The following is a 23,564-nucleotide window of genomic DNA, read 5'->3' as shown; positions in this document are numbered from 1 at the left end:
GTGTGTCAGTGAACGCTAACAGCGGGGGCGGGTTGGACGAGGGCTTTGCGCGCAGGCGCGTGCAGGCACACACACACACACACACACACCCCTCCCCAAGCGAGGGATCCCCTTGCTTCCCAGGGATTGCCCCCCACCTCCCTCTGCAACTTCTCCCCAGTCATGCAATGGAGATGGGGAAGGAAAAGCTAGAGGTGGACGAAAGCCTGCATGCATTCCTTGTTCTCCTTAAGCTTTGATTGTGCCCGCCTCGGCTGCTGCTGCTGCTGCTGCTGCTGTGCAAGCGCGCCCCTTCGCGCGCGCGCTCCGCACACAGCTGCGAGGCTGTTCGGCGCGCGTAGCGGCGTGTGCCCGTGAGCGCGCGCGCGCGCGCCTGAGCGTTCCCGCGCCTCCCTCTTATGTCTACAGGTAGCAGCGGCGGCGGCAGCAGCAGCAGCAGCGGAAGGGGGGCGAAAAAGGCAACTGAACTGCAGGAGCCTTTGCTCGAATTTGGAAAGCGGCTGATGCTCCATTCGCCTACGGATGTACAGCCTTCTGTCTCCTTCGTGATCCCGTCTCCTTGGGCCACTGTGTGCTGCTCTTCCCTGATCCTCCTTCTCCCTCCATCCCTCTCTCCTTCCTTTTTTTAAAAAATTTTTTTAAATAATAATAATATATTTTTTTTAATCACCCTTGGGGATTTTGCATGATATCTATCTATAGATACAGAGCCGCAATTCCATCTCCTTGCAAGTGACTTTTCTCTCCGCAAATAATTTTAGAAATTAATTTCCTCTCTCCCGACGTGTTTCTACGTTTGGCTTGCCAAGTTTGTAGCGAGACACGTCTTCTGAAATTCTCCTTTCTCCCGCTCCTTTTTTTGGGGGGGGGGTGGGGTGAATGGGGAGGGGGGCGTTGGTGTAGGATCGGTCGCAGCGACAGCCCCTCGCTGGATGTAGAAAGGCACAGATTTGGCGATTTTTCTCTTTTCTCCTTCCTCCCCTTCCCCACCAAATTCTCCTCTCCATCCTATCTCTCCTGGACGCCTCTCCCGTCTCCTCTCCTCGAGACATTTGGAATCCTCTAGGGAGCTAATGGATACTAAGGAATCAGCTTGGCACATTCTTCCGTCGAGTCCCTGTCCAGAAGAGGAGCATTAAAGACATGCACGTTGCTTGCTTCCCCCCTTGTTTTTTCTTTTCCTAAAACAAGACCCAGCCTTCAACTTAGCTTCCTCTTCTTCTCCAAGTATTTATGATTGCAGATCAGGTACCAAAAGGAGGAGTAGTTTGATAAGGTAAGGCATCTATTTCTGTCCTTTCCAAGGCGCCAGCATGTTATCTATCTGGGCTTTCCAATAACTTGCCTCTTTCTCCCCATCTCTTTCCCCAGAAGGGGTTCATTTCTCTCTCCGCCGTTCCCCCCCGCCACCTCAGGTCCAAGTCTCTCCTATGCTTCCCCCGCAAAATATATCTGAATTGTCTTTGTGTGCGCTCTAGTATTAAATCTGATTAACCCTCCACCCCTCCTCCAGTATTATAAGAGTTTATGTCTGCTCCAGGCATGTTTTGTCTGTATGGGAGAGCTGGATTTCAAACACACATGCCAGTATCTTCTGATTAAAGGAACAGCTCCCACCCCCCCACTCTTTCCCCTTTTTGGGGTATACTTCCTCTTCTTCCACAGCAGTCTGCATTAACACAGCATACATAAGCAGCAGGCAAAAGCCGGCCTTTATTATTTATGTGCCTAGGAGAAACTTGACAAGTGGAACTAAAAAGTCTTTATATATCAAGGTATTTGCTGCAGCTCTTATAAATAAAGCCCATTTAATTCGAGGGAGTCAGCACCATCAGTTAAGAATAGGGTGGAGAAGACTGCTTGATCCTTGTAGAAGTGGAGGGGGGGGCATTTATTGATTAAGGCTTTGGTTGTACGTTTGGGGCTCTGTTCATATTTGCCCTTAGCGGAGAAAAAGCCCATAATCTTTGCTTCAAAAAGCCAGAAGCAGTGGGATTTTTGGGGGGAATGGGCTAGTTTTCCAGTAACACTCTCCCCAAACATTTTCTGTGCTTTTAAAATGCATGAATTCTTGACCTGTCCTCTGCTGTGGTTCTCAGCCTCTGGCTGCAATCTTTGCAATCTTCACCTAGGCTTGACTCCTTAGTGACCAGCTTCTTAATAAGTGGCTCTGTGTTTGGGAAGGATAGAGAAAAGTCTTTTTGGGGGCGAGACAGAGGTGCATTGGCAGAGGAGCGTGCAGTTGTGGGAGGCAAGGAGGAAGCCCCATGGAGGGTGTGTGTGTGAGAGACACCCCCACGCAACACGCTGGAGAAGCGTTAGTGAGAATCACAAGGGTGCTAGTGCATCTGAATCTTCTGTGCATGGTGCTTGCTAGTTATTGGCAGCCGAAGAATGACTGGGAGCAGCAGCCAGGAAACAGAGGAAGGAAAGAGGATGTGGAAAGACAGTGGAGTCAGGCAAATGAACTGAAGGGGAGGAGGGTTGGGAAGAGAGATTGGGAAACATAAGATGCTTGCACTGAGAACGTTTGCAAGCTTTCTGGCCACACAAGGTTCTTCCATAAGCATTGCTGTTTGGTGTTGTCTTTAAACGAGTTAAGCGCAGTAGCTTATCAGTCACCAGGAGTCAGAGAGACGGGTGGTGATGGGTGTGCTTGTTCATGAGTGTTCAAACGCTGGCTACAGAGAGGCGCTGATAGATTATAAAGCATCCCCTTGGAGCAACTGCCTTGACTTCAGTTCATCTCCTTCGCAGGATTTGGCACCAACCCAACCTGGCCTCCTCTTCATCATCATAACATTTCTGTTATTTCCCTTATAGTTATTCACCCCTCCTGGGTGATTTCTTTCCATGTTAGTTTCTTGGGGCGATTCTCATCCGCTCTGCTGAAACATGCTCTGTAGAGGTCTTTTTACGAGGGGCAGGAAGTGGTGTAAAGAAAAGGATGGTGGGAAACACCTGGCTGGAATTTATTTGCATTACAAAGAATCATTTGAATTGCAATTAACTCTCCCTGGGATATAACCATACGCAATGAAGCTGTTAGAGCTGAGGCAAGGGGAAGGTGACATAAAAGAAATTAGGCTTGGCCTCTCAACGATATAGATCCTTGGTCTCCATCAGTGAGCTCTCTGGGCCATATTTTATATCCCAGGTTCATACTTGGGAAAGAGCAAGGCTTTCAGCAAGCAGCTAATTGCAGAAATATTCTGCTTTTTATGGGATTTAATGGTCCTTTTTTGTCTTAAAATAAAATCTCTCTGTGCTAATAAAGCAGTCTGTATCTATCACAAATTACTTGTGCTCCTCTAAGGATAAATGTTAACCTTTTTTTTAATGCATCCATTTCCAAAATAATTAATTGCTGTGAACAATTGCTAAAAGGGTTCTTGGTAATAAAGGTGTCGTCAAGAAATGCTGGGTGGCGTTTGACCATAGATCTTTTGCTATGTTTTTTTTTAAAATAAAAAACCCATCAATATGAAATACCCAGCGATTCTTTGCCACTTGACAGTCACGGGGAACTGAGGGCACATCTGATGAGAAGATCATGGGTGATTAGGGACAGGGGTTGATGGGATGGGTCCATTCACCAAAAGGGCACCAAAAAATTCACATTGTTCTTGGTTCAGACAAAGAGCTAAGACACCACAGGGGCTGATTTAGTGACTTGCACAAAACCCAAGTGGGCAACACGGTTTGGACCATCCGATTCCATGTTTTGATTAAAGGGGAAGGAGGGGGGAAGCGAAATGTTGTAGTAAGTCAGCTGGTTCTGGCGTTAGCCTTTGCAATCCTCTTAAATAAACGCAGGGACTGTGGCATTCAGTTTTTCAGCAGAATATATTTAATGCTCCTGCAGCACTGGAAGAAGTAGTGATGGAGAAGAAGGATATATATATATATATATACACACACACACACATACATATATATATACATATACATGCAGGTTTTGGTGTCCTCGGGTGTCTTCCCGTGTAAAAGTTGGGGTGTCTAGGCGACGTTTCGACGAGGTCTCACTCGTCATCTTCAGGCTGGTGCTTTCGGCTTCTTGTTACTGGAACAGAGCAGGATCTCAGTGTTTGAGTTCCTATAAATACTGTTGAGGAGGTGTGGTGTATAGCCTCCAATGTTCTGGGCAGAGAGGAGGTTCCCAGGCTAGTGTGCCTTTTCTTCTTTTGTTCCTTAATTACTTGAGGGATATCTTGAGTGATTTCTTGAGTGATTTCCTGAATCCCATTTAGGTGGGTCATTAGGTGTGGATTAGTTGCTAAAGCCTTCGTGTCTTGAACTCTTGAACTTTGTGAAGAGTTTTTCTGAGAAGATGGCTGTACTGCACTTGGTTGTGCTCTGGCTTGGCTTCGTGTATAGGGGCGAGCTGTGGTTTTGTGGCCTGTGCCAGCCAGATCTGTGTAGGGATTGCAGGGGGGTGCAGCATCCGGAGGTGCCACCCTGGTTTGGCTACTGGATGGTGTCTGTAATTTATCTGTGGAGAGGGTCTGGGTTTGGGTCTGGTGTGGTTGATTGGTGATGGCGTTCTGTGTGCCTCTGGATCTGGTGTCAGATTTTGTGGGGAGGGCTAATTTCCAGATGTCTGGCAAGCGGGATGTGTCGTCACGCTTGTTCATGTTGTGAGGGTGTTTCTCTATCTCGATGGCTTCCATGATTATTCTCTTGTGGTGATGTTCCATGTTAAAGAGCAATTTGGAATCTGCAAAATTAATTTCGTGTCCTGTTTCTTTCATGTGTTGGAAAAGAGAGGAAGTTTTTTCTTCTTTTTTGACGGCATTCTTGTGTTCTGCGATCCGTGCATTTATTCGTCTGTTTGTTTGTCCAATGTACGTGGCTGGGCAGACTTTGCAGGGTATTTCATAGACCCCTTGGTTTTCCAACTGAATTTTATCCTTGGGGTTTCTGAGGATATTGGCTATTTTTTGGTTGGTGCAAAAGGCTGTTTTGATATTGTGTTTATGGAGGATTTTGCTAATTTTATCTGTAGTGCCCTTGATATAAGGAAGGAGGGCTATGCCATTGTTTTCTTCTGTGTCTTGGTTTTTGGGGGGTGTTTCTTTTTGGATTAGCTTCGTAACCCTGTTTTGCTGGTATCCATTGGCAATTAACACATTTGAGAGATTCTGTAACTCAGTTGTCAAGTGGTCTTCGTCAGCCAGGCGTTTGGTTCTGGAGATGAGAGTCTTGGCTACGGAGTTTATTTGTGCAGGGTGGTGGTGTGATTGTGCATGTAAGTAGCGGTTGGTGTGTGTTTTTTTCCGGTAGATAGTGTGTCCTAGGGAGCCATCAGGTTTTTTGTAGATTCTACGAAAGCATACATATACATATATATACACACACATACATACATATATATATATATATTCCTTCCAGTCCATCCCTGCTGCCTTTATTTTCATGCTTTCTTTATTAATGGGATTTGCTGGAGTTTGTCTCCCCTCCTCTTTTTCTTCCTTTCTTAATCCACCATTTACATTTAGGATGAATAACAGAAAGAAATGTCTTTCTAAAAGCCCCTCTTCCGACGAATCACAGAAGCCCCCAGCCGCTGAAGCCTCTCATCCCCCACCCCCCCAAAAAAGAAGAAAAGAGCCCAAAAAAAGATTTTACGCTTACCTAACTTCCCCCCCACAAGCCCCTTGTTCCTGCTTGTTGCCTCTTCTGAAACACTTCTGTGGCTGATGCTAGAGACAACGTTTGTGTATCTGATTGCCTCTGATCATTTGTTTTAAATATATCGCCCCACGTTTCAGCTGGAGTTCCATTTAACAGTATTGACAAATCATTCATTGTAGGAAAACATCATTAGAAACATAGGCTCTATTCATCATGTGAGCTCTCTTTCTCTAGGCCGCCGAGTATTGAATATAATTAATCAATGAAACTAATTTCTTAACTAGAGAATTACCTTGTAGCTTTGCTGCGAAATGTTTATGTGGTTTCTGATCATCCCTTGGAGGGCTTGTTCCTGGGGCCGGGGGCTACTACACTGAACGGGCAGGAATGATTCTGCCTGGCTTGCAGCACTCAAGACTGCTTACTCTAGCATGGACTCCCATCTACTGAACAGTGAGGAGGGAAGTCCCTGGTTCAAGTCTTGTCTTTGGCGTGAAGCAGCTGAGAAGCTAAAGCCGCCTTCTCCCAACTGTTCATCTGAATGTTCTGTGGCATTCTATTATGCGAGTAGACATAGATGGGTTTTTCAACACCTGGGGTTATTGTGGGCTGGGTCAGTCCAAAGGCCCATCTAATCCAGCATCCTGCTCTCACACTGGCCTACCAGATGCCTATGGGAATCCTGCAAACAGGACCAGTGCACAGAAGTGCCGTCCCCACTTTTGCACCCCAGCAGCTGCAGTAGTGGATAGTGGGGTGGGGTTGTGGCACGTACCTGACCTCCCAGAAGTGGAGATGCCTCTCCTCCCCAGGAGGGAGAGTGGGAAAGGCAAGGTAGGAGGGAGGTCAGCACTGTGCAAACACACTGGTAGAACCAATATGGTGCTCTTGCTAGCGTGTTTGCACAACACCAACCTATCCGCCTTGCCTTTCCCACTCTTCCTCCTAGTAAGCAGTGGTGACCCAACTGCTGGGAGGTCAAGTAAGTGCTATAGCTCAACCCTACAGTCCACTACTGGGCAACTGGTATTCAGAGACATAGTGCTTCTGATGTTGCACCCAAAGCAGTTGCACCCAATGCTTAGCATTGGTCCTAAGTAAGAAGAATCTTTAGTGCCCCCCCCAATTCCTTCAACTTTGGATACCTTGTTTTGTTTAACACATGCTTTCTCTTCCACATAAGATGATAAATGCAAAGCTATGATCTATAAATCTGTATTTATTCATGCCATATGAACACTTTGATTCAGCTGCTTAGTGGATGGTTGTATCAGGCAGGTGTTCCTCCGAGCCAGATGACCCAGTTTTTTGCCTGGGTTGCCTCCCCTGAAATCTACCCCTTGTCGATGTGTCATGGATTGTATTGCTGCTGTTGGTTTCTATGGTGAAAAGTGTTGGAATCTTGGAAGCCAAGACCCAAGTTTGGGGCAAGCACTCTTGGGTGAGAGAACCCCAGCAGAGATTTAACACCACAGTACAAGCAGCAAAGAAAGATGTGTAAAACCTTCCAGTGAGTCCCTAAAATGCCCTCTTTTAAAAGCTCTTTCCAAGCGATCTCACTTCCCTAGCATAGACACAGAACAAATGTTTTTAGTAAGTCATACAATGGACTCCTTGCAAAACTCTTCAAATGTCAGAGTCAGGTGCTTTTCTATACAGCAGTCAGAAAAGATGCTGCTTAATTACAAAAGGAAAAAGTTACTAAACTATTGGTGGAGAAAAATATTTGTTTCAGATTCCATTCTGGTCTGAAACAAAAAGAGGCTGGTTAAAGCCATGCGTTGGAGTGACTAGTTTAGAGCTCCTTGCATGCTGAAATCCACTTGGAAGTTATAAGCCTTGATCAGGGCCATCTTACCCATAGGTGCTAGGGGTGCGGGGCACCTGGGCACCGGGCTCTCAGGGGCTCCAGGTCGAGAGTCCAGGGCCTGAGAGTTCTGCACCACGAGTTTGGGGGTGACCAAGCCAGCGAGACACTGAGGCGGCTAGCTGGCTTTGCCCTCCTGCACGTCTGGGATTGGGCAACCTGGGAGGGGGGGGGTCTTTGCACCCCGGCACCGCATATGCTTAAGACAGCCCTGGGCTTGGTGACCCATTTTCTCTCAAGGTGGAAAGTGATGACATGCTAAGCCTGGCAGGACAGCTTACTCTATGGTTTAACGCTTTCATGAACTATTTTGGATTCAAACATGCTAGAGTTATGTGAGGCTGGAGAGAATCACACTTCTCAGCACAGAGTGTTTGTGATTTGTGGGTGGTAACTATCTCCACCCTGAGATGGATGGATGTCAACCAACCGGTAACCCCTCACATAGGCTACTGCAATGTCTTGTGGATGGGTCTGCCTCTAAAAATGGTCCAGAAACTACAGTTTGTTCAAAATAGAGCCCCCAGGGTATTGTGACTGGGTATTTTCATCATGCTTTCCCAGTTGCACTCACTCTGAGTTGGTATTGGGACCCAATTTAAAGTGCTGCATTTAATCTATAGAACTCTAAAATGCCTTAGGTTTATCTCCCTGCATATGTCTACATGAATCTTAAGATCCTTCTTCATACACACAGAACTGAGATAGGTGACCACTAAGGAGAGGGATAGCCTTTTTGGTAGTGGCACCGCAGCTATGGAATGCTTCTCTTAAGAGAGACTCACTTGGTGCCTTCTTTGTGGTCTTACCAGCACCGGACAAAGTCCTTTTCTATCACCTTGGCTTTTAAATTGTGTTTTAAGTCTCAAATTATTTTATACTGTCACTGAAACAAATACTGGATTTTGTTTTTGTTTTTTGCAGTTGTCTATTGTTTCTGCCGATTTTATGATAGATATGAACGATGGTTTTGTTGGCAGCCACCCAGGGAATACTTGCTGATAAGTTGAATAAATAAATAACGAAAAACACCTGTTTTAAAGATAGAGAACAAGGAGACTGACTTGTCTTCCAGTGGGAAATGTAGGAAGTCATGATGAAGAGCTCAAAAACACAAGCACAGAGGAAAATGAGCTGAGCAGAACTTCTCTCTCTATCACCAGCCAGCCAGTGTAATATGCCCTCACTGGCTGTTCACCATCCATTTCCTTTTCCACTGCAATTCTGTCTACGAGCCACAGCCAGGCTCCTCTTCACCACAGCACAGCTCTAGTGTGGAGTGTCAGAGAGACATGTATGCACACCTAGCCCCTTGCACAGAAAGCAGGCCTGAGCAAGATCAACGTTCTAAAAGATAAAGAAAACCCATGGGTTTGGCTCAGGATTAGTTTATGAAGGACAGAGTGGTTGAAATGCAGAGAAGTTGACCTGACTTAATGTATTCCTAACAGATACTTGTGCTCAGCTGCTGTTTGAAGACCTCCAAGGACAGAGGTTCCCATTTCCAGCCTTAGTGGCTTCTTTGGTTGATGAACTGCTCCTAGCATATCCATCATATAGGCTTGATTTATGTTAGGGAAGGGCTATAGCTCAGTGGTAGAGCATCTGCTTTGCATTCAAAAGGTCCCTGGTTCAATCCCAGGTAGGGTTGGGAGTCAACCTTCCCAGAAAACCTGCCAGTGAGTGAGGACAATACTGAGCTAGATGAATCAGTGGTCTGACTCTGTGCAAGGCAGCCTCTTGTAGTCCACACTGTTGACTCAGCAATCAACATGGAAGAAGAAGAAGCAGAGTTTGGATTTGATATCCCGCTTTATCACTACCCTAAGGAGTCTCAAAGCGGCTAACATTCTCCTTTCCCTTCCTCCCCCACAACAAACACTCTGTGAGGTGAGTGAGGCTGAGAGACTTCAGAGAAGTGTGAGTAGCCCAAGGTCACCCAGCAGCTGCATGTGGAGGAGCGGAGACACGAACCCGGTTCACCAGATTACGAGTCCACTGCTCTTAACCACTCCACCACGCTGGTGTAAGAGAGCAAGCATTCTCTTAGGTAGGAGGGAAGGAAAGTTAGCAGTGGATTCAAATGCCCACTCCACATTTTCTGCCCCATTCTTGGGAGAAGAGTTTGGAGCATGAGTGGGGGGGTTGGCAGAGAACTCAAAATAAATTTCAGAGAGCAGGGGCTTAACAGAGTGAAAAAACAGAGGAGAAGAAAAGTCAGAAATAGCCTCTCCCACTGCAGTTCCTAACAAGCCCCCATCTCCTGAAAGTTAATTAAGAATTGTCCTCTCCCAAAACCAGGCGGCAATTGTTGGTTCCCCTTTTGCCCCTTCCTCCTTGAATGCGGGCAGGGGAAGGTACTTCCAAAAACATGTGGATCAAGGCCACTGAAAACAGTGTCTGATAGTAAAGGAATAATGATATCAGCAGGAATAATGATATCAGCAGGGTACTGTTAGCAGAACTGCTTTGTTTCATTTGCAAGTACTCTCTCCCTTTTAAATACAACCGACTCAGCTGCCTTTGAAACAATTGGTCTTGTCTGTGTGCTGCCACAAAATCTTTCAGGTTCCTGTGCCCATGAATGCGGCAATAACAGAGGAGATCCTTAAACGGCAGTGAATTGCAGGCAAACGCTAGGGTTCAGGAGGTCAACTAAGTCATTCATTATTGCACCGGGAACATTGCTGATCTAGGTGTATGGTAAATTAAATCTCATAAGGGTAACTTCTGGTAGAGGTAGGCTACAGCTCCCCCGTTTGCTCTGTAGAATGGGAAAGAATGCTACCCTATGACGCACACCTTGTCTCCCTCCCCTTTGAGCCAATGCCGTTCACAAACACATATTGCAACCTCCCCTGGTTCTTCAGACTTAGGCAAGCAACAAATCCAGGAGTCTTACTGAGCCCTTTGATACATTGTTGGGGTGGGGACTTTACAATGGGGACCTGATTTAAGTCAAAAGAAAATTTGCCTACAATTATTCCTAGTCCTGCATAGAAGAAGAGATGCTTCTGTCCATTCATCCCCAGTAGGGTGTGAGCACCTTCTGTCTGAGCTTCTCAAAAGGCCTTCATCATTGGTTCAGAGTCAGGTGGGTCAATCTACGCTCCGTTATTTGAATGGAGTGCTTTTTTGTGTGTTGGATTTGATCACTGGAGCCATAAAGACTTAGTCCAGTGGTTTTCAAATGGCTCCTTGGAAGATTAGGTTGCTGAAGAAATCAGCAATGACGGACAATTGTTTGAATACAGTGTGGAGTTGCATTCAGCAGTGCACTCTCAGTTCCTGTGCGGGAACGAAAATGCCTAAGAAGTATGACCTGTTCCTATACTTACAGGCGGTAATCATTTTGTGCGGCAGTTCTGTTCCTGGCCTTGTGCACATTGGTGGAGCATGCATAAGCCCACTCCTCCCCATTGCACCCCATTCTGCCCCTTCCGGGTCCAAAAGGACCAGTGCATCGGTGGTCATGCGTCAATTCGACAGCCACAAAATGGTCAACACCTGTACTGATCCAAGATCCTTGGCAGATCTGATGGACTCATTGGCAGAAAATAGGTATGGAATGGGTTCCATGAGGGTAGTAGCGTAGGGTCTTTCATACCTAAAGGAGAAGGCAGTGTGGCCTCTTATGGCCTCTTGTAGCCTTAGGTTTGGGCAGATGCATGATGTTGTAGCCAAATGAGTCATACTTAGAGTAGCCCCATGGACTCAAGTTAGTCTGCACCTTTTAGAAGCTTTTCAGGAACTTCTACTTTGGTTTGGTTTGCAGTGATTGTGTTTGACTCTCAATGCTGTTTACACTTATTGCAATGCCTTTGATTTAGGGTTGCAAACTTCAGTCAATTAATCGGTTAGGTTAAATGATATTCTATATATATCCTATAAAGTAGTTATGAAAGCTACAGATGACAGGCGTCATATTAGCATTCCCTTTCTTTCTCATGCAGGAGGGCATGGCACGTCTGAGATTGCTTTTTGATGTCCATAGCAGGCACAAAGTATGCTCCCCCCCCCAACCCCCCATTTTAACAGTCTGGAAAAACATGGGGATTTTAATTAATTGATCAATCACTTAAAACTCATATGAGTGATTTATTTAATCAGGTGGCAGTCCTACATTTGCATTATATTTTATACCAAAAACTTTTGCTTACATGCCTTAGCATTTACATTATCAGAGAAAAATGAGCTCTGCGCCGAAACAAATGGAAATGAAAAGGCTGATATATTTCTAGCAGACTGCAAATAAATGTGGAGTTGGGACCAAGGGGTCAAATGTTGTTTTGCCACAAAGGGCAATTTGTTAAAGCATCCCTCTAAGTGCTTGCAGATCTTGAATTGATTGTACTCTCCAATCGATAAAGAAACTCAAGAGACCAGTGCATCTGGTCTGGACCCAGGATGCACTGTTGGTCTGACCCAAGGTACAATTATTCTAGTAACTGAGCTGATGGATTTGCAAAACCTGAGAATGAATTTGTTTCTTCTTGGTATATTTAATCCACGTTGCTTAGTATCCTATCACCATGAATAGCCTGTACTGGAAGAACATTACCAGTGGGCTAGGATGATGGAATATTCCACTCCACACCATACAGCTGAGGTTCTAACAGTCTGCACCAGGCTTTCTCAACCTGGAGTCCCCAGATGTTATTGTAATTATTTAAACAATTTTCCTGGCCACGTCAAGTTTATCGTTATTATACCCATAATGCAGAAGGATGGAGCTGTGGCTTAGAGATTGTGGGTTATGCTAGCCTTGCAAAGTAACCTGATGTTGTTATACCGAGTTTGCTGGAGGGCAGGGCGAGTGAGAGTAGTGTATGACAACCGTGGAGTTGGAGACTCGATTTTCTTGGTGTGTGTGTGTTTAGGGAAAATGCAGTGCAGATAGGGTGTGTGAAATTTATTGTACCAGCAGTGTGATTAATTAAGGTATGGATGAGTAAAAGGGACTCAGGAAAAGAACAGGAGGTTCAGAAGCAAGTGGGAATATGTTGTCTAGATTCCTAATAGATAGCAAGTACATCCATTGAGAAACCCTGGAGAGGTAGACAGGAATACAAGTTTGTCAGAGGCCAGGTCTACCTAGGTCCTCCCACTCATTCACTTGACCTACTAGAAATAATGGACCTGCTCTCTGATACAAGTTATGTTTGTCTGTTTGGAATATTTACTCCCCACTAGGAAGATTCCAGCAGAGGCTCATGTTGACAATATCCCTTTTCAGGTACAGACTGTACGCAGTTTTCATGCCTTTATTTATTTTAAAGCATTTCTAGACTGCTTAATATTTTAAATACTCCTAAGCAGTGTACAGAAATAAGACAAAAACGACAAAACCTTATTGCAAGCGTGGCTACATCATTGATTTGTATAAAAGCACCACAATGCTGGCAGTTTTATCTTAGATCCTGGATTTTCAAGTATGTTTTTAAAAAATGAAACACCAACCCCAATGAGCAATTGTGGATTTCCATCACAGCCAGTAAGCATCTCAACCAGGCCATGGGTCTGTGAAAGTATCCTCAGATCTATATGTAAGTTGAGGTGGGGGTGAGAGTGACAATACAGTGTACATTCTCTCCTGTGGTTAAGGATGTGTACACATGATGTTTTGCTTTCAAATCTATGGAGACCAAGTACTTATCCACTCCCCCCCCCCCCCGTAGACCACACACTAGGGCTGCCATATTTTCAAAAGTGAAAATCCGGACAGAAAAGTTCAGCTTTTTAAGGCAAAGTTCTTGAGCAATTTTGCAAAAAAAAAAAAAAAAAAAAAAAAAAAAAAAAAGAGGTTTTAGAGTTTTCCTCACCCCCAGAAATCACCCAAATCTGGATTTCCCCGGACATTAAAGGGAATCCCAGACATGTCTGGGAAATTCCAGGCATATGACAACCCTACCACACACAGTCTAGATCTATTGCTTTTTTTTTTTTTTTTTTTGCTTCTGCAAAGCACTTTTTGAGAAACTGGTTTCATTCTGAATAGAAAAGCCCACTGGAGATTACCCCACTGTGTGTCAAGTTGAAAACACATGAAAGCAGTGTGTTTGTTTGAAAACAGATGAAGGCAATGGGGGTGTGTATGTGTGTGTTGTGAGTAAATGTACACCAAGATGGCGATTCTTCTTCATTCACTCGAGACATGTTCAGGTTGGAAAAGGCGTGGTAATCTAATCAAGGAGGAAGATTTCAAATGTGTATCAAGCGACTGCGTTCAGCCTAGTGGACATCAGAATCTGGATCGGAAGCAGCATTTTGACAAAGAGCACAAACTATTCTGGATTAAGGAAACACTACATTTTTGTGCGACATATGGGTTAGTGTGTACGCAGCCTACTTTGTGTGACGTTGCTGACTGGAATGCAGGCACAGTAGCCAATCGGCACCCTGAATGGGGCAAGAAGTGATGAGGAATAGCCCAGCAAAGTGGGTCTCTCGTCTGAAAGGAGAAACAAGTAGGACTGTTTAAAGAAATCAATGAACCGATTGCAACTGCATCAATTTGCTTATGAATACATATACTTTTCTTGGGACGCGGGTGGCACTGTAGGTTAAACCACAGAGCCTAGGACTTGCCAATCAGAAGGTTGGCGGTTTGAATCCCATGACGGGGTGAGCTCCCATTGCTCGGTCCCTGCTCCTGCCAACCTAGCAGTTCGAAAGCACATCAAAGTGCAAGTAGATAAATAGGTACCGCTCCGGCGGGAAGGTAAACAGCGTTTCCGTGCACTGCTCTGGTTCGCCAGAAGCGACTTAGTCATGCTGGCCACATGACCTGGAAGCTGTACGCCGGCTCCCTCGGCCAATAAAGCAAGATGAGCACCACAACCCCAGAGTCGGTCACGACTGGACCTAATGTTCAGGGGTCCCTTTACCTTTACCTTACATATACTTTCAATGGCAGGGTGGGGGTAGGGGTGGGGAAGAGTGTACTGTTATGAGTTTGGGAGCAGGGGAGTACCCTTTGAACCCTTGGATCAAGCAAGTATTAAAATATAAGCCAGGCTTACTTCCTGATGAGGCGATAGCCTGGGCGATGGGCCATTAGGAGAAAAAAGGAAAAGAGCTTTATGTGAAATGGGTGGGGCCCCTCCCTCAACTCAATGTTAGAAGAACAACGCCAGAGTTGGGTGTTGCAGGTGTGTGAGCAAGAAGAAAAAGCAGCAAGCTGGTGAGGGAGAGTCAGATGTTTGATTTCCGCCTGAAGCAAGCGTGTGTTAAAAACCACCACCAGCACCCTTAAGTGTGGCAGAAGTGGTTTGAACTTTTGCACGCGCCTTTCCCGTCCTGTGAACAAATGCCTCAGAATGCAATGAGGGTCAAATTGGTAGCTTTTGGTTTCTCGCAGTTTATCATTCTTCCTGCCTATACATTTTCACACCAGCAAACTTCACCCTCCACCCCCCATTCTTTTAAGAAAAATCCTCATCAGGATTTTAATATAATTTTATCCTAATAAACGATTGCAGCTATGGGGGAGGAAAGGCCCTCTTGGGGTGTTTTTGCTGTGAACCCCTCCATTGTAGGCTCAGGTTGTGTATATGTGTAAATAAACCATATATCATAAAGACACTACAGTCTCTGCTGTACCCCATCCCGAAGGAAACACGAACCCTGGGTAAGCTCCTCAAACCCTTGGAATCTCGCACTGCTCAGAGCTTGGGGAGGTGTGCAACAGTACTTTATCGGTTTGTAGACATTGGCCAATGAGCCTCAGTAGGCCGTCCATCAGAAAAGAAAATCCCCTTGTGCAGACTGCCTCCATGTACATGAGACACTTGCTCCACTGTGATTCGCTTGATGGTTACCTAGATTTTCCAGCTGACACATCTCTCTCTCTCTCTCTCTCTGTGTGTGTGTGTGTGTGGAAACCCATGGCCATGGGAAGCACATGCCTTGATTGTGGATGGAGCAGCTGGCCACACCCCAGTGGCCACCCATTTAGGGTTAACGAGAAACAGCCCTATGCATGTACAGGTGCGCATGTGCAGGGCTCCTCCTTGTAACTAGGATCCCTGATTGGCTAGGATCCTCTGATTGTGCATCATTGGGGTTGCTTTTTTTTTCAACCCGTTTGTGGCAAAACGTTTTATCTGTGGAGGAAATAGCTTGAACACCTATTTGCTACAAATCACAGGTATTTGTTTCAAAGACAGCAAGCGTGTGTTAAAAACCACCGCCGCCACCTTTAAGTGTGGCAGAAGTGGTTTGGACTTTTGCACGCTCCTTTCCCGTCCTGCGAACAAATGCCGCAGAATGCAATGAGCATGTGACTAAGGAGGGGCAAATTGGTAGCTTTTGGTTTCTCGCAGTTTATCATTCTTCCTGCCTGTACATTTTCACATCTGCACCCTCCCCCCCCCCGTTAAGAAAAATCCTCATCATGATTTTAATATAATTTTATCCTAATATACGATCATTATTTTTCAAAATTTGCCTAACATATACCATTTTGCAAAAGAATTCTCACAAGTATAATAGGTGGGATTCACCATCAGTGGAACCCCTGTGCCTGAGGGGTGTCCTTCCTCGCCTCCCCTGCATGCCCCCACTCCTGAAATTGACTCTTGGGAGTGGGGTTGGGAGAATCCTCAAAACAGTGAGGGAGGGAGGTCATTCCGCCTGGCAGCTTAGCTGATATGCTTTTGTAGATGGATCATTTTTAATAGAGTGGCATTGAATTCAGCTCAATGCATTTCTGTATGTTCTCACTAATATATTCATTTCTATGCATATTTTATCCCAGTATATGCATTTTTTTAGTATTAAAAAAAACACACACACAGACACATTACTTGGCTGGATAACTGCATTGCAAAATGCATTGGAGAAGTGCCAGTTTCAAAGAATGGCTGTATTTCGGTCTGCCCATTGCATCAAAAAGTGCAAATTAGGGAAGTCCACCTTTGGAATGTGAACATCATTGAATTGCTCTCCCATCCCCTCATGTGACCAAATGACACCCACCACAGCTTCGGTGCCACACCAGTCTTCGCTTTAAGAATCCAGAGACAGGTTTCCTTAGATTCTTTGACTCCTTAGCGTAAAACACTGTTTCGTAGGACAAGGGGAAAATATCTACACACCCGTTGGCTATCCAGCAGGGAGCTCCTTTCGCATTCTTTTTGAAGTCTGTGGGAGGTACACAATGTTTAAACATGGGTAGCTGACAAAAATATTATGCAACATCATCCAAATTAATGCGCAAGACTCCCTCTCTCTCCTTAAAGTTTCATTCCATTAATTTCTGTAACTCGGCAGACTTTAAAAGTTCAGATGAAAAAGGAACTTAATGCAATTACACTCTTTAAGGACTCCACATTAGCTGGTGGTATTTGATGTTGACTACTTCTTGTCTCATATTTTTCCTTTTGTGTTCAGCATTTTCTTCTGCAGAATTAACTTATCTGGCTGTTTTCAATAAAGTCTCACCTCCAGCTGAGAAACGTTTAACTTTTTTTAAAAAAATAACTTTGAAAAAGGAATTAAGGAAGGGGGAAAAAACCCTTCTGTGCCACTAATTAAGCATATTTATTAGAAAATTAAAGTTAAAAGGGGCTTAACTGCAGCTGAAACTCCAGAGAAAGCCATATCTGGCTGGCAATTTTTATTGTTAAATTGGTGGTACAGTGAAAATGAAAAGTCACTCAGTTAAGAGAGAAGAGCTTTTAGATCTATTCAGTGGAGCTTACTGTTAGTTATTGCTCGTATTCCAGGGGCACTCAGAGGGCTCTTTAAAACTCATCAACTCACTGGGCTAAGCTGTGTGCAAATACCTAATGCAAGCTTGTCTGCTGAAGTGGTGCCTTACAGACTGGGAGATGGGTAGGCAACGTTGTAAATCTCTAAATGGCGCAATTGGAAGCACCTATTAACTGGGCTGCAACCGATTTCAGGTCCAAATCTACATAGCCGAGGAGCACAGCTGTGCCAATCATTAGCCCATTTCAATCTGGGCTGTGTGAAATGGTCTCTTTGGACTGGTGGTAATGAAATATTTCCCGGGGGTGGGAGGTAGGGAACTACAGTGGTACCTCGGGTTACATATGCTTCAGGTTACATACGCTTCAGGTTACAGACTCTGCTAACCCAGAAATAGTGCTTCAGGTTAAGAATTTTGCTTCAGGATGAGAACAGAAATCGTGCTTTGGAGGCACGGCGGCAGCAGGAGGCCCCATTAGCTAAAGTGGTGCTTCAGGTTAAGAACAGTTTCAGGTTAAGTACGGACCTCCGGAACGAATTAAGTACTTAACCTGAGGTACCACTGTACATTATGAGATTGTCCCACTTTTTAAAATCTGTTTGCTTCATTGCTGTTCTTTTATTTACTGCTTCCTCCTCTTCTTGGTTTAATCACATGCAGAATCCCATCAGATTGGGGAATCAGGCATTGTACAGGATGACATCATCACAACATACAGTGGTACCTTGGGTTGCAGACGCTTCAGGTTACAGACGCTTCAGGTTACAGACTCCCCTAACCCAGAAATAGTGCTTCAGGTTAAGAACTTTGCTTCAGAATAAGAACAGAAATCGTGCTCCGGCGGCGCGGCGGCAGCAGGAGGCCCCATTAGCTAAAGCTAAGCAGGTCTGGGTCTGGTTCAGTGCCTGGATGGGAGACCATCTTGCAAAGAAATGTACGGCACCTTGAGTTCTATCATGGAAGAAAAGTGAGATATCAGTGCAATGCAGTGACTAAATTAAAAATTGCCCAATGTGAAAACCAAATGCATGCCTTATACTTTCCCTACCAGTTGAACCTATTCCGCAATGTATTTTTATAAGGGCATTTTCTGTGGGACCCCACTGCGTAGACAGAATGCGTAGCCTTACCCTTAGTTTCTCATAGGTTATTTCTGATGGTTGTTGATGCAGAATGGGAAGTCGATCTATATAATAAAACTCTAATCAACACCAGGCTTTAGCTTTTGATCATTGGACAATGGGAAGTGCAGAATCAGATACCATTCTTCAGTGTTGCTTGCTAAAAAAAAAAATACGGTGGCTTCACCTGTCCCTTATAACGGACCCCATCACAGTCCGTTTTGATCATGAAACTCCTGGGGAAAGAAGGAACTGAATGGTCATTTCTTCCACTTTCTTCAACAGACTTCAGTTGCCTTCTAGGGTAAACACTGAGCGTTCTTGCTTGATCATCCTCATCGCATTCAGCTTCATGGGTATTGATCCTATTTCCTCATAGACTCTTGAAATGGTGCCTGTTTTTGAACCAGTTCCTTGAATGCTAGAAGGGAAGAATTGATCGTGTCTTCTGACACCTCAAACCTGCCTTTCTGCCTCCTTCCGACAATTCATTGAGTCTTCCAGGGATCTGAGCAGACACCAGTTGCTAACTCAGAACCAACCCTGGGTATCAAGCCTTGATACCCACAATTCCTGCACTGCGGGCTGCCGACACTGGGCCATTTCAGGAAAGAAAGGAGGCATGGATAAAGGATGCATTGTTTGGAAAATGATCAGGCTTTGTGATTGGCAACCAAGACACACTCCAGCATTGCATGAAATAGGCACTTTTAAACCTGATTTAATGGTTGTTTTAATGGGAGTCGCAGCAAAAGGAATATAAGCTTGACAATGTTTAGGGCTCCATAGGGTGAAAGTGACACACTGAACTATATGGTGCCCTTCAGATGCTGTTGGTCTACAACTCCCATCATCTCTGACCGTTGGCCATGCTAGCTGAGGCTACTGGGCTATGTACTCCATCAACATCTGGAAGCTATCATGTTGCCTACCACTTCGTTAAACCATGCTCAAAGAGGAAGCCATAGAGGAAATGAGGAAGCCTAGAGAGGAAGCCAAGTCTACACAGGAACAGGAAGTACCTGAAGGACCACCTGCCACTGCCTAGATCTGTAATACCATTTAGATCATCTAGGGAAATTTAACTTGTGGCACTGCACTCTACAATATATCAGAGGGCAGTGGTCTGAAAATGGGCATCTGCTGCCATTGCCTCTGGACTGCCCTTCTCACTGCTATACATGAAGCATCAGTTGCTTCAGATGTTTTCTAAAGAATTAAGAGTGAATTTTTAGATTTGTTTTTATCATACTCTTCTACTGGTATCTATGTTGTGGTTCAAGGACCCGATCCCCGCGTAGTGGAATGAAAACACAAGGACACGTGATATAAGGTTAATGGGCAAGAAAAGGCCACAACTTTATTGATTACAGCAAGTGAAAAGGTATTGGCTTAGGCATTGGATTACGTCAGCTGACTCCACCCCCAGAGAGGGGTGAGTCTAAAACAAGGGGGGTTTATTCACCAGTAGGTGGAGCCTGTTGATGCTAATCCAACTATAGGCTCTCCCCTGATGTCACTGAGGGTCGTGCCATGGCCTCCCGCCAAGCAGGCATCGGGCAGAATACACGACCGCCAGATTCCTTTAACGGAATACCCAAAATTGAAGGCGCAGGCGATGGCCACACCTAGCCCTTCGACACACCACAACACATTATTCCAATGCCTAACCTACCCACCAATAACATGAAAGTTGTGACGATTGCTACGAGGTAGGCGAAAAAACCAAAAAGCCTAATGCCAAATGGAAAAATTCCTACCAGGCCCCCCAGACAACCAGGGCAACCAACCTAAGGTCCATAGCAAGGCCAAAAGAAAACTGAGACCCTGAGCTCTAAGGGAGTGGAGGGTGGGTGACTCGCGACGGGACAATAAAAAGTGAGGCTAGAAGGCTGGTGCCGCAGCAATTTAGGCTGCTAAACACGCCCCCTCGCAGGCACCTGGTTGGGTGCCTGCCCGTGGGCATGGGCGCCAGCCAGGTGAGTGGGAGGCAGAGGGCTAACGCCCCCTGCTTGAGGCGGAGTCCGGCTCCCGACCCCAACCACTCCCCTCTCTTGCTGGAGGAGAGTCTTTGCCTCTCTGTCTCCATGATACTGCTTTAATTCTTTTTTATGTTGTGTACCACTTACATATTTTCAAATGCTAATCTTTTAAAACCATTATATCAGTTTCTCAATCACCTGAGCCACTCTCACAAAAGTGCAATGAGGCAAACTTCATAACTGATATATCTGAGTCAGAAACAGATTCCTAGCATCTGCCTCTTCCCACCCATTCTGAATCAAACAGTTGACCTGCCACAATCCAGCCAAATATTTCCATAGTACCGGTGGTGACGCTTGCTGGAATCCTGCCTGGTCCCTCCTCACCCAATTTGTGCATTGTATCAGGCGTGTGGAGTGGGGCAGTTGAACGTTTCCCAAGGATTGTCACAGCAGGGCCCTAGGACACTGGTAATCCACTCTAAACCCCAATTCAGGGTCTGTTTTTTTTTTGGGGGGGGGATATCAACTGGTCACCTGAGAAAGGAAATTAATCTGTTCCACTTCAGATAATTTCTGATTCTGTCCATATTGCTAAATTCAGCATGTTGCATTGGTTCTAGGCCAGTCTGCTGGCGATGGTTGCACCCTAAACGTGACCAGGCAAGTTGATTTTTGCTAACCTGGAGAATACCCATGTCCAGGAGAAAGCAATGTGGTGGCAGCTTTTGTTCAAGGTCTATAGCTTGACTGCAAAAGTTCCCAGGTGCTGAGACTGCCTGCTCCTTAACATCCTGGAGACAGGGGCGTAGGAAGGGGGGGCGGTCCGCCTTTGGTTCCATCCTGGAGGGGGGTGTCAAAAAGGAACAATTACTGCCCAGATATGGCGGTTCATAAAAAACTTTTTTGGGAAAATGCCTGCTCCATAGCTCTTATCTTCCTACACTAGGGATTATATAGCTATATCTGAAATTTCATGCATATCAGTTAATATCTTGACCCTCCTCCATGCAAATAACTGTTTACTTGGCCATTTTCATATGTTGTGAAGGCTGAAATTTCAATTCAGTGGAATATTCATAATTCATATTTTGCAAAAAAATAAAAATCAACTAATGGGGGGGGGGTGTGACAAGAAAGTTTCTGCACCGGGTACCACCTGACCTTCCTCTGCCTCTGCCTGGAGAGCTACTGACAGTCAGAGATGACAGTCATTAGCTAGACCTGACTTAGTATAAGGCAGCTTGCTAGCTTTTTTCTATGTTGTTCCAGAATTTGTGCTTGCATTCTTTTTTATTTCTAAGCATTCTTACATCGTAGGAATGCGTGCTTAAATTTACTCTGGAGTGTGTACAGGGAGCAGAGCAGTATCTAAAGCGGTCCATTTTCCCACTAGGTGAACTGCACAGTCAATTTCTGTTCTGTAATTTGTTTTGAAATCCCATTGACAAATCAACAATTGCAAATTAAATGATGGCAGACCTTCAGGCATCACAGAGCTATGGCAAACGCAGCACTCTAATGTTCATTATAATAAATCTTTCCCCTCCGCAAATGTTTTAATGTGAAACTTTATCATACCTCTGGCGTATTCATGCGTGTGGCATCATATCCAGAAAATTCGGCAAGTGGTGCCTAACAGCGTCATTGATTTCACTTAGAAGAGGGCAGATAAACATGTAATCTAATAAACTAGAGGAGATGGAGTTTTAATACTTGTTCCTATATTATATATTATTATATTGATTAGAGGGTTGATTCACATGTAGCCTTAATGCATAAAAAACATTTGTTGTAGAGGGTTGATTCACGCATATCTTCTGTGCATTAAAAACACAGTATACGCCTCCCCATATATAAAGGCAGATATGTATGGAATGGGTTCATTTTTTGTAGCATGCACATTATTGCTCCAGTGAAAAGCAGCCCCTTATATTTACATGCATAGTAGCTAGCATGCACAGTGAATACTACAATTTTTGCTGTGGTAACACTGGAACTGAGCAGTCATCCATCATTGCTTTGCATCCCAAACACTCTCCATCCTTCTCTCTGGGGGCTTCCACATGCAAGTTCATTGTGGACTGCGGTCACATCCACACAAATGCATTTATAGCACTCCTGTACCACTTTAACAACCATGTCTTTCTCCCCACCATCCAATAACACTGGGAACTTTAGTTTGTTAAATGTGTTGAGAGTTGTCAGGAGACTCCTCACAGAGCTAAAATTCCCAGGACCTAACAAACTAATAATAATAATAATAATAATAATAATAATAATAATAATAAAAAATTTATTATTTATACCCCGCCCACCTTGCTGGGCTGCCCCAGCCACTCTGGGCAGCTTCCAAAAATATATTAAAATACTATAATACATCAAACATTAAAAGCTTCCCTAAACTGGGCTGCCTTCAGATGTCTTCTAAAAGTCTCGTAGTTGTTGTTCTCTTTGACATCTGGTGGGAGGGCGTTCCACAGGGTGGGCGCCACTACCGAGAAGGCCCTCTGCCTGGTTCCCTGTAACTTGGCTTCTCACAGTGAGGGAACCGCCAGAAGGCCCTCAGCGCTGGACCTCAGTGTCTGGGTAGAACGATGGGGGTGGAGACGCTCCTTCAGATATACTACAGTTCCCAAGATTCTTTGGGTGAAGCCATGACTCTTAAAGTGGTACAAGAGTACTTCTGATGTATGGTGTGGATGTAACCTCGATGTTACTCATTCTCTCAAGTTTTGCACTGTCTCGTAGTATTTCCCCATTCTGGCCCTATCTACATTTAGTATGTATTTAACTACAGTTCCCCAGGATTATTGGAGGGGAAAGACATGTGCTTTAAATGTATAGGGTTGGCCCAATATTTTTTGATACCTGAGGCAGACCCCAAAATGGTGCCCTTCTTCCCACCAGGAACAAGGGGTGAGGGAAAATCTATATCAGGAACAAGAGGGGAAGAAAGAGCAACTCTGGGATCGGCTGCCCTTGTGGATCCTGCTGCCTGAGGCATTTGCCTCACCTTGCCTCTTGGGCGGGCCGGCCCTTATATAGAATGGATGTGACATCAGTTTGGATTTACTGTTTCCATGGAAAATTTGCTAAGTCAAAACTGCAACATGGAAACATGTGAATTGGAATGAAATGCGGGGGAGAAGAAGGGGAGGCATTTTTATGAGGATGATGTTGTATGAATGCTGCACAAGACCTGCATGCAGGAGGAGCACGAAGTCCACAGTCAGCTGCTGTAA

At 45.0% G+C, this 23,564-nt stretch overlaps 1 protein-coding gene across 2 annotated transcripts in view; it reads left to right on the top strand.

Moving 5' to 3' along the window:
- Nucleotides 1–358: 358 nt before the first annotated feature.
- Nucleotides 359–23,564, top strand: part of NLGN1 (neuroligin 1) — a 628,941-nt gene continuing 605,735 nt past the window's right edge. The window contains exon 1 of one of the 2 annotated variants that reach the window (XM_083442050.1): nt 359–1,276. The gene's annotated coding sequence lies outside the window, so the exon portion shown is untranslated. The remainder of the gene's footprint in view (nt 1,277–23,564) is intronic. The other variant, XM_083442045.1, reaches the window with a different exon arrangement.

Source organism: Podarcis tiliguerta (genome assembly GCF_965153285.1).
Source record: "Podarcis tiliguerta genome assembly, chromosome: 5".
Classification (NCBI taxonomy): Eukaryota; Metazoa; Chordata; class Lepidosauria; order Squamata; family Lacertidae; genus Podarcis; species Podarcis tiliguerta.
The sequence above is the reverse complement of the archived record's forward strand: the minus strand, read 5'-3'. Positions and strand labels throughout refer to the sequence as shown.